Raw genomic sequence first — 20,302 nt, forward strand, 5'->3', positions numbered from 1 at the left:
TGTGATATAGTAAAGGGTTTCCCAAAATTCACACAAGAAAACACATGTTTTTAATTTAAATTAAAAAGTTTTTATGTATTCATAAAGTATATTTGGTAAATGGCCTCCATGGCTTTACTTGAACATGTGCATTCTTTTGTTGCAATTTTCCATGTCCGTTTTGCATAGATGCGGGTGAATTTCGTTTATAAGCGCTCAATTTTCCTTCTTCAAGGCGTGGGGGGTTGTGGGCTTGTTAGCATAAACCTTAGACTTCAAAAAACCCCAAAGAAAAAAGTCCAACGGCGTTAAATCATAAGATCTGAGCGGCCATTTCTGATTATCAAAATGGGAAATTACACAACCAGTAATTGAATTGTTTCTCGAGCTGTATGGTATGTGGCATCGTCTTGTTGAAACCATATGTCGTCTACATCCATATCTTGCAATTTAACAAAAAACTGGATTATCATGTCGCGAAAGCGAGCATCAATAACTGTTATTGCCTGACCAGCCGCATTTTCGAAGAAGAATAGTCCGATGATGCCTCCAGCTCAAAATCCGCACCAAACAGTGACACATTGTGAATATACTTCTTTTCTAACAATTACTCTTGCATTCTCTGAACTCCAAATGAGAGAATTTTGTCGATTAACGAAGCCATAAAGATGAAAATGACTTTCTAATGAGAAGATGATTTTGTTCGAAAAATCAGCATCCACTTGTTGTTCCATAATCCATTCAATGAACTTTTCGCTCTGCGTGGTCCAGTAGGAGTCAGTTTTAGATTCAGTCTCACAGAATTTTTCAATTAATCTCCACCATTGATGAAGTTAAATCACTATTTCGTACAAAAATTGTGACCTGTAACTGCCAAACCTTCATTAAATATTGCTCAACAATGAAAACGCGTTGTTCTTTCGTGTAGCGTTCCATTTTTAATAACCTCGAACTGTCATCTGTCACGCTGTAGTGATTGTCTTGTTACTTACTTTTATATAGAAAATTTATTTATTTATCAGATAACCTGCGGTCCACCGTAACTAAGAAGGATTATTGAAATAATATTAGATATTGTACAGATTTTGGTATTAGCAATAAAATAAAATTAAAAACATTTTTGAGGACTCATCATTACCTAATCAATTACAATAACAAGAAGTGTTTGTAATATATTATTTATGTTGAGAAGAAAACGTACATCATCAACAATCTTGCGTGAATTTTGGGACACCCGATAATAAATAAAGTTTTAATTGAGAATATGTATGTTTACAAATAATATAGAAATTTCTATATGCAATATCGTTCGATATTTTTACAAGACATTACACTGTTTAAAAAGAAATTTTCGAATTTTAGATAATGTTTTGTTAGTATTGTATTGTTTATTGACAATACAAAAGGTACTTACATGTTGTGTCACAGATATAAATAAAATATGAAAAATATAAAAAGAAGACAGTAAGTGAATATGTAAAATTTATTTAAATGTCAATTTATTGATATACTCTTGAACGCTATAAAAACAATTTTCAGTTAAGTAACGTTTGGTAAATGTTTTAAAAAGTTTAAAATTCATTACGTTAAGTTTGTGTTGAGCGAATCTACTTACTAAAATATTATAAACTTTTAAGTCTAAACTATTTTTTTAGCAATGTGAATCCTGGATTTCAGGACAATCAGATCATTAGCATGCCTTGTATTATAATTATGATTATATTATAATTGTGTCTAAGCTCCTTTATGTTACGGTGAATGTTGAGTAATAATTCTAGTATATACAAACAGGGTATGCACCTAATAGAGAATTTATGTAAATAAATGTAATAGCTACTGAGATAGATTTACTAAATACCTTAAGAAAAAATATCAGTACTAAAAAAAATAAGGCCCTTTGAAAATGGACGACTCTCATAAGCAAATTGTCTATAATTGGCCTTTGTGAAGCTGACTAGAAAATGTGAGGTTCAAATCGGCTGTCATTATATCACATTTAATGTGTCTGTCATACTAGTTCTAGTGAGCATTGCATTTTTCTTTGAGTTTAAATATACTGTTCTTGCATACATGCAGATCATCCGCAATGACCAACCATTCTGAAGTAAAGTTATAGCTCTCACTTTCTCTGGTTCCGTTAAATGTGGCATCTTGAATTACCAAGCAAATTACTAATGACACTGACATACTTGTCATAATAAGAAAAGTAGACCACATCACATTAGAAAAATAAATCGTCCACTTTCAAAGGGACGGCAGTGTATTTACAATTAGAAGCAAATAGTGAATAAATGCCTTTCATATAATTTTCTCAGAATATGTTGTGCAAAACCGTACTTATCTTATCAACTTCCACGTCACCTGCTACATGGGTGTTGTATAACAATGAAAAAGTAATATTAACGGTCGATAGAAGGAAGCACAAAAAACAAGCATTTAGGTAGGAAATTTTGGAAGGAAACCTAAATAGTTGAAGATAGGCAGTTGAAGTGAGAACAGCGCGGAGTGAAAAGCAAGACGATCAGTGTAGTGAGAAAAATATAGAAGAAGTGGAAAATTAAGTGTTTAACCGGTATTTGTTAGCAGGTAATATTCTTTAAGTACTTTGTTGTTAATTGTTCTATGTAATTTTGTGATTGTGATGGTTATAGATGTTTCATGATAATAATTCTTTGTATGTTTAGCTTCCATTGCTTTATGCTCTAGGGCATATATTTTTCTAAGGTAAAATTGTTATAGTTATTATTAACGATTGCTCATTATTTATTTCATGTTAAAATATATATATGTATATATATGTTGTGTGGGCGCCCAGACATTACAATAATAACTCCTTTGTTTCACATCTAACTTGTTTTTGTCATGATTACGTTATACGTAAAATATAGATGTTTCATAATAGTAATTCTGTATATGTTTAGCCTTCATTGTCTTACGCTCAGGGGCGTATATTTCTCTAAGATAAAATTGTTACAATTATTATTATAGATTGCTCATTACTTATTACATGTTAAAATATGTATATTGTCGTGACTGCCCAGATATTACATTAACGACCTCTTTGTTTCACACTTAACTTGTTTTATCATTTGTTCTTTGATTTCTTGTGCTCACTTTATGTCATACGTCTATACGAGCCTTGTTGAGTTTACTAACATTTTCGCCCGTGCGGAACGAATCTGGATTAAGCTCGATTGCCTCCCGTATGGGACTCCAGTGTTATGAAGGATCTTCCGAAATCTCAACTATAGCTGGATTGCCTCCCGTATGGGACTCCAGTACCTTCCGGCTCTGCCGGCTAACTAACACCAAACCTCTTCAGTTTTACTTGGAAGTGTGTATGACTAATATGAGGTAACAGATGACATTTAGTGACACATTAAATGAGACAGGTCTTATTTATCATTAGCAAAGGTTCTTAATTTATGCCTTTGGTTAGCGGTTGTTTTGTATTTATATTTGGGTGGTAAGAGCAACGATCGTGGGTTTCTCTGCCATGCTCTTTCCCCACAGGAGCTCTAGGTGAGCCTGGCACTCTCCTTTTATGTTTAATGGTTGTTAATGTTTTTGTTGTTCTTTCTATTTGTCACATGTTTAATTTGAATTGTATGTAAATAAAGGTTAGGTGTATTTACTCTGCTTTTGTTTTATATAATTAAACCATACATCCCCTCTACAAAGTTAGTAGCCAGCGCCTTCCGGTCAATAAAAAATTAAATACGTAGGGATTCCTTATGACGATCACATATTTTTGGCCACAACTACGTTTACTTATTTTTTGTCGAACCTAGGGTTGTTATACTACAATGTATCCTAATAAATATATTAATATTTAAAAAAACTAAGTGCTACTATTATTGGTAGGAGTATATGGGCACATTGTAATGAATATGATTGAAAAAAGATAAATAATAACGTTGTAACTAGCAACTGTAAGTATTTTGTATTGAATGTACAAGGCAATTTTAAAAGTGATATATCAGCATATCAAATTTGTATAGGTATTTATTTTTATTACTATTTTTCTTTATGTTTAGGTAGAAGGCTTTGTCAGGTTTATCTTCATATAAGATTTGATGGATCCACTTCTGACGCTAAGGATGAAATGTTCACTAGAATATGCTACATTAGATATACCAATAATGACACGATCTAGTAGCAACGGCTTTATTACTGTTAGAGGTGGATCTATCCAACCTTTTAAAATCGTTTAAAATAATCATGTTTAGTTTGTCACACTTGTTAAGAAGAACCTGTACAAAATTTAATTAAATCTTCAAAAAACACTTCCAGCTGATAGGTATAACTGCTTTGTTTAGAAATTTTTCTAAATTTCAAAGTAATTAAAAGTGCCACAACCAATATCATTGCGGACTAAATTCGACACTGGTGGACTTTTCATATTTCCCGAAAATCAAAAAAATATTTGATGACCAAAACTGCATTTTGCATTCGCAATTCATTTAGGACGTACAGGGCGCTTTTCATTTTTGCCCGTTTTTCTGTAATGTCGAATATTTTTTTTATTTCTGGAAATTTTCAAATTTTGTGGAGGTGACCTCTATTCCATTTTTTACAAAATATCAGTGCAGTAAGCAAAATTTTTCTATAATATCTGTTTTTTTAGAAATAAATTGTTAGTTACAGTTATTATATTTTTTATACGTAAAACTATGTATTTTTTTATTTAAAAAAATGGGTAAATTTTTTTTCAATTGTTATATCATACCTACATGATATTTATGCAAAAAAATATTATCAAAAACTTCTTTTGCAATTCAATTGTTTGTTTATATACGTGTGGACGTATACGACATATCGAAGAATGAATTGCATGGATCAAAAACAATTAAATTATTCCTGAAAGAATATTTTATTTAAAAAAATTAAAAAATATACCGTGTATGACAAATCAACTGAACAATTTTACGGAAATATATATTGGGTTGTAATTGAAAATCCGGAAGTTACAGAAAAATTTCAATAATGAAATTATTCTAAAAAAAAAACTGAATAAAAAATATTACAACATAATGGTAAAAAATGAGAAAAGCCTAAAAGCATTGCATTTCTAAACCGAATTAAGAAAATTATGTGTGGTTTTCTCGAAAATATACCTAAAGTATATCTACTTTTTTATATTTGCAAGAAATCTGAAAACCCTCTAAAAGTGTCAATTATTTTCCAATAAATTATGTATATGAAATACTTACATATACTAACCATCATATTTCACAGTACAGGTGTCCAAAAAAAAACATATTTGCATCAAACTAAAAATACTGTTAATGTGGAATTAAAATTTTAGGAAATTAGTGCATCAAATTCAGTTGATTTGGCTAAATTGTCTCTCACGAAAATTAGGTAAACATATAAGACTACGACGAATAGCTGAATTCTTTCCACTGTAAGGATATAAATGATGATAACGTCTGTTTAATACATATCTAAAAGAACATTTACTTATAAGGTACAAAATTTTTTTCTTCTTAACTTTTAAGGCAATCCTTTACTGTTTTCTTATTCGTTTGGATTCAACGAATAAATTATTATTTAGCCGCGGTTGGCAGTCACGCAAAAAAATTATATTAATTTAAATTGAAAATGTTATTATGTTAAATGTATTATTTAATTACAACTACAACTTAATTTAATATGGCTTTGAAGGCGGAATTTTTGTAGGTTTAGATGTTAATTTTCCGGAAAATTAAAAACAAGAAAAGTACTTATTCACAGTTTTCCAGTTGTGATGTTTTCGTCAACTGGAACGCTGTTTAGACAGTGTTGGATTTTGCTCGAGACTCAGAATATGGAATAGCCAAAATCAACACAAAATGATCGAATAAATTAGAGATCAATTCCGAATTTTTATGATAATATGGCAGCTTGAAATGACCTGTTGAGTACATTTATCTTAAATATTTTCTAAACCAGTTAAAGTATCAATATCAAATTTGGTAAATGACTAATATGACTTTGAAGAAAAAATTGTGGATCTTTTTGTCTATTGAAAAATGCAAGATTCGACTTTGTCGCTTGAAACAGTAAACATTATTGTTCTTGAAAAATTTTACAATTATTACCAAGGATAACGTCAGAGAAAGTTATGATGTTGTTCTTTACATACAAATAAATGTTTTTAAATTAAATTTGACTTTTTAAGACTTCCAATGAGTTACAACAAGTAGGTACTCACAACTCACAATAAAAAAAAAGAAAACAAATGTAAAAACAAGAATATTTAATGTATAATATTACATACTAAATGTGTATCATACAGGGTGTCTGCAATTTTGACCCACAACGTTTGACTGCATATTCACGACGATAAGTAAATACGATCTACGAAAAAAAAAAATAAAAATTTTTGGTTTTTGACTTACAGGTCTTCAAAGTTGTCAAAAATAAAACTGATTTAATTAATAACTTCGTAACCCTTTTACCGATCACGTTTAAATTTGGCACATTTATTTGAACCATTATGGCCTATTATTTCTTAAAGCTTTAGTCAAATCGATATACTGGGTGACAGTTTTCTCCGGTTACTTCCCCCTTTTAGCGGTCAAAACTTTTACAGTGGTCGTATTTTTTTTAAACGGGCGGCAACATTAAAAAGGTCGTTTTATTTTAAAAAAAAATTGTCTCTTGAAATAATCGCCTAGAGAAGTCATTCTTGAGAAAAATGGCATTATTTGCAGATCTGCACGTTTCGGTTTTCGTAGCACGGATTTAAATCTTTGAGTTCAGTGGGCGATGAAAACAAAATGTTGATTGCTGTGGCGTTCGGTAAAATGATTATGAAGTTATTAATTAAATTAGTTTTATTTTTGAGAACTTTGAAGGCATTTAACTCAAAAACCAAAAATCTTTTATTTAAATTTTTTTTCGTAGATCATATATCATATCATATTTATCGTCGTGAATATGGAGTCAAACGTTGTCGGTGAAATTTACGGACACTGAAAACATATAAACTAGATAATTAATAGGCATAAGTACAAATTAAAAAAAAATTAAATAATTTTTTCTCTTTTGGATATTTTGCGACCTGCTTTTTCATACGTGGTAAAGTAGCCAACTAAATGCAAAACAAATAAATCATGCCACAAACTGTAGACAATAAGTTAATAAAACAAATAAACAAAATAATTTTCGCATTTATTTTTTTCCACATTACTTTAGAGTTTGCCGTCTTGGCCAACTTATTCGGTTATAGTGCGTCGTATGGACTGATTTAGAACGGTACTCATTAACATTTTATTTAGTCTCATGAGATACCCCTACTAGATTAATCTCCTTGGACGTAGGGCTGCTATAGGGATAAATAATCAACAACTCTCTATAGCTGTCTAATCGTTCACCTACCTGTCGGAAATATATCATATATTTCAGCGCTTATAATAACGAGTAGTAAGATTTTTCTCGATAATCTATTACTTTGTTCGCCTCACTTCATCAGCCACTCCTCTTTCCACTCTTCCCTTCTCTATTTCTTTCAAGTGGGCTAAAACATAAAGTTTATTATTAATGTTTTTAAATGTCTGATTAAAGTTTATGAATTTTTCAGGAAAAAAATATTTTTTTCACTTTTAAATATTTTACCACACCTACAGCAGTTCTTTATTCAAACAACTATTTTTTTTGCTTTTGCCTTGTTTCGCGCATGATTATTTTTTATTATTATCAGCTGAACATTCAGAAAGAGAGAAGAATCAAATTATGTACATACACCTACATTGCCATTGGTTCCCCAGCCTCTCGGAGAAACTAATTACTTCAGTCGAATAAGATCGTAAAACCTGAAAATTTGAAAAAATAGGTATTTTATTGCACTTTCTGATGGGGAAAGGTATGTAGAATGATAACATCAAAAAAGTAACTCCAAAGAAGTGACGCCAATAATTGGCAAATTTACGTATTTTTTCACTTTTTTTACTGCCCACGAAAATCTGGACGACGTTTCGGAATATTAGTTATTTTCTGTTGTAAGTAATTAAATTTCCTAGAGTCATTTTTCACTAATTTGTTAACTGTAAAATAAAGGTCGAACGCGGAAATATCAGTTTTTGAAAATTGCACATTATTATTGCAAAAAGCAATGTATGTTGGTGAAATTTATGAAAAAGACGGTCAATCCAATGACCAACATGTGCGCCAAACGCCGCCCCTGATTCGATTGACCGTGAAATTGTTGCTCCAGCTATTTGTTAATTAATGTCATTTGTTTTTTGCAACTAATTGTTTAATGACTAATTGATCCAAACAAACGTATCAAAAAAGAATAACTTCAAAAAGTTGAAATTAAGTTGCCCTTTACAACTAACAAAGTAGGACGTACAAAACCGCGTTATAAACAAATTATCCCAAGGTCAGGCAAAAGCTGCTCGGGAATTCACTATTTTTGCATTAAATAGAGCTTATTTTTATGGTAATTCAAAAGGGAAATCACCTATAACCTACGTCTCTTCATTCCCAAGATATTATTATAATGTTAATTGTTAATTGGACGTATCGAACCGATATTTTAGAGTAATAATAAAGTTTTGCTTTGCTTGAAGGAAATAAATGCAGAAGAAATTTAAAAAATATTTTTTTTTTATAGAATGCATATGCGATTGATATTTAAAAATGCATTCTCAAATGCACTCTCGCATTCTTGATTTCCCGAAAATGGGTCGACTGGTTAGAATGGGGTAAAAATAAAAAGCTGGGGAAAAAAGAGTAATAGCCACCCCCTAAAAGTACTCCTTACACAACATATTGAATAGCACTGGGCGAATTAGTGTCATGATACCAAAGTCTATATTTAAAATATGAATACATATATCAAAATTTTAAATTTTAAAAATCAATGAAATAAACGTTTTTCAGAATATTGAAACAAATTCTTTCACAAAGAGAAATTACATCCATAATAAAAAGTATGTATTATGGGAAAAATTAAGGAGAATTGGTAACAAATACTTTACGGACTTTGTATTAAAGACGCGCATTAACAGCATACTTTGTGAATACAATAAATATTATGTTGGGGACACCTCTCGACCTATAAGATTACATTAAAAAACGAGAATCATACTTGGGAAAACGGTCATATAATCCAATGGAGGTCGACCAAAATTTGAAGAAGGAAAATAATACCGTTAGAGAAAATTAAATGAGACTGCGATTATTTTGTTCAGTGGTGAAGGATGTGTTATTTATATTAAAAAGTATCTTTATTTTCTTATCGCCTTAAAATAACGGGAATACATTCCACCATCCTGTATATCAAAAAATATTATATATTGTGTCTCAAATTGGAACAAAATTCATTTTTATTTGAAATTTAAACAATCGCTGAAACAGGTCAGTTCAGTAAATAGAAATTGTCACTTTTCTGCAATATTTTCTATTTTTTTGAGCCATATCTGCAATAGTTTCTATTTTTCTGACCTATAACATTACCGACATTTTTTTTAATAGAACGCTCTATATTTTACAGTATAAATAAATAGTCCTTCTAGAGACGAATTCAGCGATATAAAGTTATACCTACTTTTTTGTCATAGTTGTCCAAAATGTAGGAATTAAATGAAAACAATAATTTAGTACTACTTTTTATTTTATTACAGCAAATGTTCAAAGGGGCCCCCATAAGCCATTGCACAACGCCCAATTCGGTGTTCAAAGTTATCAATTACATTTTGAATAACATTTGGTGTTATGTTTCGAACTTCTTTTCTGATACGATTTTCTGGTCTGTCCACATATACTTTTTATTTTCTGGTCTGTTCACATATACTTTGCTTTTTAGATAATTCCACAAAAAAATCTAGTGGGGTTAAGTCAGGGGAGCGTGGTTGCCATTCAAGCGGTCTTCTTCTGCCTATCCATTTGGGAAAACTTCATTAGGGTAATTTCTTACATCGAAGCGAAAATGTGGAGGGGCACCATCTTGTTGGAACCAAACATCACCATACCAGCAGGCATATCGTGCTCATTAGGGTTAGAAAAAAATAATTCCAGGGCTGGAATCAGTTGAAAACGCAAAAAATCCAAACTAATGTCGCCTGTCAAATTGTCCTCAAAGAAATAAGGTCCCAGTATGCGATTTCCTACTATTCCAGCCCAAATATTCACTTTTTCTAGCCGTTCTGTATCTTTTTCCTGCATCGAATGCAGATTTTTTGGGCTCCAAAACTTAGTATTTTGCCTGTTCACGGTTCCGTTTAAGCAAAAAGTACGTTAACTTTGTAGGGACGCCACTTTTGAGACTTCAGAGTTCTGTGAACTGAGGACTTTGACAAGTGAAGTTGGCTGAGATGGATCTAATTGATGAGTCAGTCATTTTCGGTAACGGCGAGAATCACATTTTGACAGTCATTTTCGCTTACCGTTCTTCGCCTTCCTGATCCAGGTAAATCTTTTATAGTTCCGGTTTCTTCAAACTTTTTGGATACTTTACTTAATATAGCTCGACTAATTCTTTGGTCTGGATACTTCTGGATAAGTCACATACCTCCTGTTGACTACGGATTTTATCTCCGCATCCAATCAAAATTATTAAAATTTCAGTTCACTGATTTTTGCTTAAACGGGCAACCATTTTTCAAAATAATTTAACAACGAATGAATTGGAACTAAAACGATTCATGTTGTACCTAAAATACTCGGATGAATTTTATGTGTTTATCGATGTGTTTTTTTTTTTTAGAAAAAACAGCTTTAAAGTAAGTAGAAAATCATTAATAAAGAGTAGGTACGTTTTTTAAAATACAGAAAAGACTGAAATGATTGTTTGAAATAGTCGTCAGTACGACATAAAAGTCAATTTTTTACATTTTTTGACAACTATGACAAAAACAGTAGCTAAAACTTTATATCGCTGAATACGTATTTAGAACTATCTAATTATACTATAAAATATAGAGCGTCCTATTAAAAAAAATGTCGGTAATGTAATAAGTCTGTCAAATATTGCTCAAAAAAAAAATAGAAAATATTGCAGAAAAGCGACTATTTCTATTTATTAATTGACTTGTTTCAGCAATTTTTTAAAATCTGAACTGGAAAAAATTATGAATTTTGTTCCATCATTTTGGGACACAGTGTATGTATTATAATAATTGATCGAGCACCTGGTAAAAAAAATGGTAGAAACTATTGATCTATCTATTGATTATGTTTTATATAAGAAAACATGAGAGCTTTTACATTTTTTGATAAAGGAAATTGGCGATTATAAATTTCCGAGTGCAATAAATTCAAGTTCATTGAGTGCGAAGATAAACGTGCAGGTAATCACCGTATCAAAAATCCGATATAAGGCACATGTTAGCGTTCTCACACAATATTTCCTGCCGCGCCGGTGTTCAACGAAATCCTGAATAAGTAACTAACACCCAGTGATACCTCTGTAATAATTAATCGACATAAATAAACAATATCATTAGCATTGTTTCTTCTTCTTTGTTGGCGTTTAACTAATTTTGTGAATCGAGCGCCGTGAATTTCAAGCCAACAAAATGGGATTGCGTTCCGAGGGAGTAAAATCGGGATGTCAGGTTATAATTTTAAAATAACTAGTAAATTAGATGCCTAAAGCTTTAATTGTACAGTTTTGACTCCGTAGTACCAAGCGGTGTTAGGCATTTCGAATAGAGAAGCTTATGCGGAAGCTTCTTTTTAATTCAGTTTTATTGAAATATGGAATTATGTGAAATTTATGCAGAATATACGTGTTTTGTTATTTATATACAGTGTCTTCATAAATAGAGATATATTTGTTTTGGCGCTCAGTAAATTTGATTTTCTTAAGTTGGTGAATATACGTCCATAAAACAGACTTTTAGAGAAAATGGCTAAAAAATACAACTAGAAATTAAATATACTTATTCAATTTATAAAATACTCAGCGTCTACCAGATCTCCGCCTCTGATTGACACATTTGCAAATAAATAGAGTGAATTTTACCTTGAATGAAACTTCATCAATTTACATTAAACATCAGATATATTTGAATGTAAATCCATTCAAATATCTCTGATGATATTTAGCGTAAATTACAATAATTCAAATATATTTTAAATGTCCTCATTATACAGAAAACATTGACGTCTATGTGTTTTTAATATATGGAACATATTAAACTGAATCGAATTTAAGTAATTTATATTCATTCAAAATATTTGTCGCAAAAATCAAATATCTATAGCATTTAGAAACATGATAAGAAATGTTAGTCATAGTTGCCCATTTTTGGAATATTTATTTATAATTTTGATTTATTGAAGAGGCTATAATTACAGAGATACCTTGAAAGATGTATGAAGAAATTATTCTACGTCAATGAAGGTTGTAATTGATGTCTACAAAATTGTAAGAATGATAAATATTTTATATTGTTCTTCACCGACACTAGAATTTGCCAGATATTTCGACTGATTTAATAAAATTTTTATAAGTTCTTCTCAATTTCATATATGAGAATTTTTTCTGTCGCATGGAAATAGGCAATTCACAGTCAAACGCAAAGTCTTGCCCCCCTCCACATATTTTTGGAAATAATCAACTTAAATTTTAAAAATGTGATGCATCCTATTTTTTGTTTCTATATTAAAATATGTAATACAAAAACTTTGTAATTTTCCCACATACGAATGGACAATAAAGCATATTGCACAAAAGCTGCGAAATATTGAGATTAGAATTTTTTTATTTTGATAAAAAAAATGTTACATTAAAAAACACATCTTAGTAGTCTGTATGATCGCCTCTTCTTTCAATAAATTGGCTAACGAGTCTTGGCATCCCTTGAATCAAGTTATCAATAAAATAATCAGGCATACTATCCCACTCTTTTAGAACAGCTGCAGTCAATTCCTGGAGGGTTGCAGGAGGGTTTTCGCGATTGGATATTGCTCTGCCGAGATAATCCCACACATGTTAAATAGGATTCATATCCGGTGAGTTTGTTGGCCAGTCCATTCTTTGGATATTGCCTTGCTGCAACATGTTCTGTACCCTTCGCGTGCGATGTGGTCTGGCATTATCGTCTTGAAAAATGAATTTTTCTCCAAATTCGTTGCGCAAAGGCTGAACGATTGCTTCAATAATGTTTTCAGCGTATATGGTACCTGTCATTGTTTGCTCAATGACAATAAGTGTAGTACGGCCACCATACATAATACCCCCTCAAAACATCACTGCTCCGCCTTGATAAGTAACAACTTCTCTAGCAAAAGTGAGTCGTTCCTGTCTGCCAGGACCTCTCCAGACCCTTTCCCACCGGCTATCACTGTGTAGACCAAATCGTGACTCATCCGAAAATAGGACGTTGCGCCATTGTTGCAAAACCCAATCCCTGTGGTCTTGAGCCCTTTGGCGACGTGCAGCTCTGTGTCGGGGTAAAAGTCTAGACACTCGTAAAGGCTTTCGTGCCCTTAGATTTTCGAAATGTAATCTCCTTCTGAGAGTATTTGTAGAAAATAATCTGTGGTATGTGCGCAAAAAATGATTTCGAAGAGCTGTTACCATTATCGTTCGGGTCCATATAATGGTCTTCTCTCTCTGCTGTTACCCTGGGTCGACCAGGGACCGGTCTTTGAGCAACGCTGGCCACCATGCGCCTCACCGACGTCCGTAGCATATTCACACGACGAGCAATTTGATGATTTAATAATCCCTCTTGATGTAAGGCCACTATTCCCGGTCAAACTGAGAAATCGGATAACCTGGCATTTTGTACAAACTTTAATTCACAATGTATTACTCAATGTCAGTCTCACACTGATTTCTTCATAAAAATCAGTATATTTCTCTCTACAATTTATGTACAAGACTACTGTAACTCAAATTTTAGATTCAATGTCTTAATTAGGTACATGCATTTTTTATTGCATTAGAATATTCTTCTGTTACACAATTACCACTAATACTATCAGACAACTTTATTCATTTATTAAACATTGGAATCATCCCTTCGCAAATCCATAAGCTACATAAGAAAATTAGAAAGTAACAGAGGTAGAGATTAAAATGATCAAACTTGACAACATTTTATTATTATCACTAACCACTACAATTTTATTTACTTGCCCTAAAGAACCTCATTTACAACATAATAACAGAAGGGAATAATTAGAAAGGAATAATATTTCAGTGCAATACCAACATTTCTTAAATAAATATTATATTAGTTCTAGACAGTCTCCTATGCCACCTCAACTCGGAAATCGGCATCTATCCCATCGCTTATGCAAACGACTTCACTATGCTGATCAGTGGAAAATTCGAAGGTACTCTTTGTCAAAGAATGCAAACAGAACTATTGAAAAGTGGTGTGAGGACGATGCTCTATCAGTCAACCCCAGAAAGATAGAAATCGTTCTCTTCGCGAGGAAGAGAAAAATGGGGCCAATGAAGGCCAACTCCCCTAAACACTACGCTAAGCTTTGCATCTGATGTGAGATACCTAGAGGTAACACTCGATGCAAAACTAACATAGAATCTTCATTTTGAAGAAGATTAAAAAAGGCGTACATATCCTATGAGCAGTGTCGCAGAACCGATGGTAGAACCTGGGTAATGAAACCAAAAGTGGTTATGTTGATATACGCTTCCATTGTGACACCAATGTTAGCTTACGGGGCTCAGCCAGGTACAAAGAATTGCCTGTCTGAGCATAACTGGAGCTATGCGAACAACACCCACCATAGCAATGGAGGTAATGCTGTGTCTGCCATCTCTGGATATCTATCTAAGGGAAGTGGCCTTGACAACCATAGTTGGCCTCAAGAACGTTGGTTTCAAACCGGATGTAGGATGTGGAGAAGTTAGGAGTCGCCTGTGGCATGGGTCGTCAGGAAAATGCCCCTTCTGCAAGCAGACATTGATAGTATATCTCCTCGGTTTGCGTTCGACAGACGTCGATCAACGTCTTCACAGACGGATAAAAAATGAAGGAAGGTGCAGCATGTGGAATTTATTCTAGATCCTTGCATATTCGATATCAGTGGGCAATGGATATGCATGCTACCGTGGTACAAACGGAATTAGCAGGTAGCTGCTAAAGAAATTACCCGTAGGCACACTTCTGGTAAAACCATCAGAATCTACAAGCATTACTGATTTTATGTACTCATAATATAATGGGAATGCCCACCAGACACTGGTCGTGAACTCATTTTCCAACAGCATATCTGTATGCTGGGTTATATTAAGGGACACGAGCGCGAGCGGTGCAATAGCAATAAAGAAGCTAACCAGTTAGCCAAGAGTTCATCAGGTCTCAATATTTTCGGACCCGGTCCCTCCAGTGTGCTTCCGCTGTCAGCACTTATTGGAATTATTAAGGAAAACACCCACAAAGAGTTTATGATACGGTGGGATGATACAAATAGCTGTCAATTTGCTAAGGAATTCTTAGCCAGCAAGAGAGCCAAAAAATACCTGGCCGTGTCTAGGTTAAATCTTCGCCTAGTGACAGGTATTCAAACTGGACACTGCTAGCTAAGTAAGCACCTTCATAATATGAGCAAGTGTGAAACACTTCCTTGTAGAGGTTGTGAACACGAAGACGAGACAGTACTACATGTGTACAATAAGAGAATCCGTGTTGGGAGAACGTTGCCCTTCTATGGCCTATATTAGAGAGATCCCCCTGAGCAACGTCATCACCTTTTTCTCTGTAATAGGTTAGTTAGCGGCTCAGGTGGATTGATCTTCTAACGGGGGGAAATACAAGGGGTCCAATGGGGTCTAAGTGCTATAGCTTTTAAGCTACCCCCCTAAATTCCAGATTCTAGAAATATGATGTTACTTAAATCTTTACTTTACAATATTTATAACCAAACGCTTGACTAATCAAAGGCATGCATTTTAGATTTAGACTGTACTAGTCTTTTACTGGAGGTGCGGTATGCAGGAAAATGAGTGATATCATATTTTGTAGTAAAATATAATTTTTTTATATAACATTTTAAGAATTAGTTAAAGATAACATTACAGTGGCAGCTTTGAGTATATGTTTGTATACAGGGTATATAATCATTTACAATTTCTATTTTAAATACTACGTTAAGGAGATAGATGATAATGAAGTTCTGCAAAAATTTAATTTGACCTCGAAAAATATCGGATAAAGAATTTTCATTATTTAATCTACGTATTTGGATGAAAGATATGTACTTGTAATTGATGTGATGTGCCCATATTTAAGTTAATCAATTATTTTTTATAAAATAATATGGTTATGAACAAAATCAATTAAAAACATAACTCCATTATGCGAAAAGGAGATTATTTTTATGTATAAAAATTTTCTCAGGTAGAGGTGTAGTTTTATAGAAAAATGGCGAATTGTTACCCCGAATCTCGGTCAATGGTCTACATAATTTATCACTGAGTACTAAAGATTAAAGGATTACTATTAACGTGCCTGTTACAAATTGTAAAAATACAAAGTTCTTCGAAAACTTTTTTCTATACCATTACATGTATTGTTCCAAATTTATTAGTTTCTTTTAGTGTATAAATTTAATAACAACATGATTAGCTGCATGCAGTAATCATTTACACAGAAGTCATGCAATGTAAGTTGAAATAACCTATCTACCACAAAAAGTGACGTGCAATCACAATTAAGTAGAGGCACGCAACAAAAATACAGGGTTACGTTAGTGAGACGGCCTCTCCTGCTGATATTAAGGTAACGTTATAATGCTTAAATGAAATTGGAGTAAGGAGTTTTTTTATATCTTTAATAAAATTGTCAAATATAAAACCTGCTAGTATATTTTATAAAAAAAATATGCAAATTTGATTTGTTAATTACAAATACAGTCTATTACAAATTCGCTTCTCACTACAGGGATCTCGGAAACGGTAAGAGGTACGAAGTAGCTTAAATGGGGGCAAAGTTGCGTAATCAGGGGACCAACATTATGCCTCTAAAAAATCAAGGCTAACATGAAAAACGAAATTTTGGAAATCCGTTTTTGTTTCATTTCAGCCTTGTTTGAGGTGAGAACACTTTCTCATGACCACTTCCAAAATCCATCTAGTTATTTAAATTATTATCGGCGTGTTAAAATAAAAAATTATTAGAATTTTATTCCCGTGTCCACGGTTATTTCTAGGCTTCTCGACTGCTCAAAATTCAAATTCCGATCTATTTTTTCAGGATACAAATACATCTCACATGCTCTATCACAGTTGCGATTACAGATATAATAAATTCCGAGAAGATTACGCTGATCTTCATTTTCAACCTTTGCCAAAACGAAAATGTTTTTGAACATTTACTGAAATTTTTTAAAGAATAATATTCAGTTGGCGTTTTGGTTGTTCATATGCATTTTTGAGAATAAATTTTTCATAATAAAATTAAAATTGTAATAAAGTTTTAATTTTGACGAAACAACTTATTTAGTTATGTATGACCAAGTGATGGTAATAGTTAATAATAATAAATGTTCTATTGTAACGCGTGGTGGTAATAGTTTAAATAACTAGACGGATTACACAGGGTCTAACGACATTTACAGTGTACGATAATTCAGTAAACAAAGAAATCTAAATAAAAAATGTAGATAAATTTGGAACGAATACACTGAAGATGAATTTTTCAAGACAAAACGTTTGAATCTGGGTCGGGCTGAGGCAGTACAGTTTTGGGGATCACGAAGTCTTGCAAAAAATATAATAAAATTTCTAGGGTCGTATTTAAAAAAATATAAAAATTCATTATGCCATTCGATAGAGGGTAAAAAGTGGCCATAAGAAAGTGTTCTTCTTCAACATCACCTCAAACAATTCTAAAATGAAACAAAAATGGATTCCCAAAATTTCGGTTTTTTTCAGATATTTCGAAAACTAATCATGTTAGCCTTGATTTTTTAGAGGCATAATGTTGGTACTCTGATTACGCAACTTTGCCCCCATTTAAGTTACTTCGTATCTCTTACCGTTTTCGAGATCCATGTAGTGAGAAGCGAATTTGTAACAGCCTGTATAATAGCAACTTCATGTGCATAAAAATAATTTTATAAACATGGGATCCGTATTATTTTAATACCAGGGGAATTATTATGAAAAACGAAAAATATGTTGATATTGAATATCTAAGTATAAGGAAGATTATTTTTTTTACTCTCGATTATTATTAAAGATAGAAAGCTGTGATTTCACTAACGTTAGCCACATTCTTGACAAAATTCTTAGGGTGAAAATGGATTTTCATGTTTTTTAATTTTTGAATTGTAACCGAAAAATTACTTTTTTTATTTTTAGTGATCCCAATAACTGCTGTAGTTAGACTTTTCCCGAAATGTTACACTTAATTTCATTGGCGTAGTATGAACCAAAATAGGTCCCTTTTTCTCGTCTCTGGTCAATTGCCAAAATATTCGGCATATCGCCTTGCTGGTGCTAAAGAATTACATCTACCTACATTCTAATTTAATTAATTTTAATTAATTAATATTTTGTAAATTTACTTTTGTCGATTTATGTGAGCAAACTGCTTTACCTTCGTTTTTCTGAAAAAATGTATATCCTATCGATTTTCAATTAGTACACTTTTTTGTATCTTCTTCAGGTTTGCAAAGCCCTTAGGATGTTTAAGAAGTTTTGACTTTTAATATATTTTTCCTTTAATTATATCCTTCAAACTACTCGTATCCATGCCACTGCTGTTGAGAATAAAATGATTAGCACGTTTTTGATACAATTGACATTTATTCATGTACAGATTTTGACATTTTTATCTTTAGCCGTTTTAAAGATAATTAAGAAAACCTTTTTTCAACACTCTGTATCTCGGAACCGCAACGTTAATGAGAAAAATATTAAATGAACTATTGCCCTCTTTTAATCCAAGAGGAACTCACCTCCCAGTTTTTTTTTTCAAGTATAAAAAAGATCCTGTATATAGCAATGACATTAAATTCTGTTCATTATTGAAAAGAAACTGCTATAACTTTTTTATTATTTTTATGGTAGGAGTAGGTATAACAAAAATATATTCTTGAAAAACGCAAACCTCTCTCTAACTAAGAAGTGGCCAACTATGGTTTTCATTTAACAAATATAACTGATCTATAAGTCGAAAATTTAAAAACATTAAATGTCCAATTATTGCCGTTAGAGAGATCACCGAAAATAAATATTAATTTTTAAATTATTTTTTATTTGTAATTGCTTGCTATTGTTATAAAAAGGTGTGTATTATACTAAAAATTTAGATAATAAAAAAGTGGCCTAGTATGGTCTATAAGTTTTAGAGTTTTATTCAAATAAAAATTACTATATTTCATATAACTTGAATGTTCTATATTTCAGAAACGTTGCTCTCTAAATTATATATAATTTGTTACACCCTGTATACTGTAGAACGCCAGTCATTAATATTTATTTGAAAATAATGTATTTGATAGATCATATGTCGTTTTTTGCTGTTGTTTTTTATTATGATAAAACGATCGATTAAATGTCAGTAAATATGAGAGCCAAAGATGTAATCGTATTAGCGTCGTTAGACTATATCAATATTAAAAAAAATCAGTTGTCTCGATGTTGGAACTCTATTGCAGACACAGTAACACTGATATTAGGTATTACCGAGGTATTGTTGAAATTCTTGTTCGGGAAACATCTTAGAATATTTAGATACTTATTATTTTGATCCTTAAATTATTGTATACTTACTTCTACGCACTAGGACTAAGGTTCAGTCCACACTATGTATAGAGCAGCTCCACTCGGTGCAATAAAATCGTTCCATATTTTCCTCTCTATTTACCCTCCTCTCAATAGTTTTCCTCGACCCCGAGGAATTGGGTTACTTTGTAAGCCTCTAACACTGCACCAGTCATCGCTATCGCTGGTCCATTACAACATCCACCAGCTTTATCTTCGCAAACATGTTATTTTTGTTGTCTGTAAGTACATACTCCCGTTGACACTTTGACTGAGTCTTTCAACTTGGCTTCTTCTCATTGCTCTCTTTTTTTGGTACTCTTTTGTATTTTGACAATTTGCGTGTCCTTTACACAACCCTTTGTTGTAGGCTAAAGAGCACCTTCGACAGGTCCAAGTTAATTCTGGGTAATATGGAAGCTAGATCATCCAGGACTGAATCTGAGCTCGCAATAATTTTGTTATTCTATTGAACGATTGAGATCGTAAATACTTGATACTGTCCAGGAACGTTACCCTGGTTACTTATCCAGGGAAAACCAGGTCGAACCCGTTTCGGGATGGCTTCGCCAGGCCTTGAAATGGATCTTCGACGTCGTTTTAACCACCTGGACTCTTTGGATTTGGTCGATCTTTGGATTT

Source organism: Anoplophora glabripennis, unplaced genomic scaffold (assembly GCF_000390285.2).
Source record: "Anoplophora glabripennis isolate ALB-LARVAE unplaced genomic scaffold, Agla_2.0 scaffold89, whole genome shotgun sequence".
NCBI classification, from domain to species: Eukaryota; Metazoa; Arthropoda; class Insecta; order Coleoptera; family Cerambycidae; genus Anoplophora; species Anoplophora glabripennis.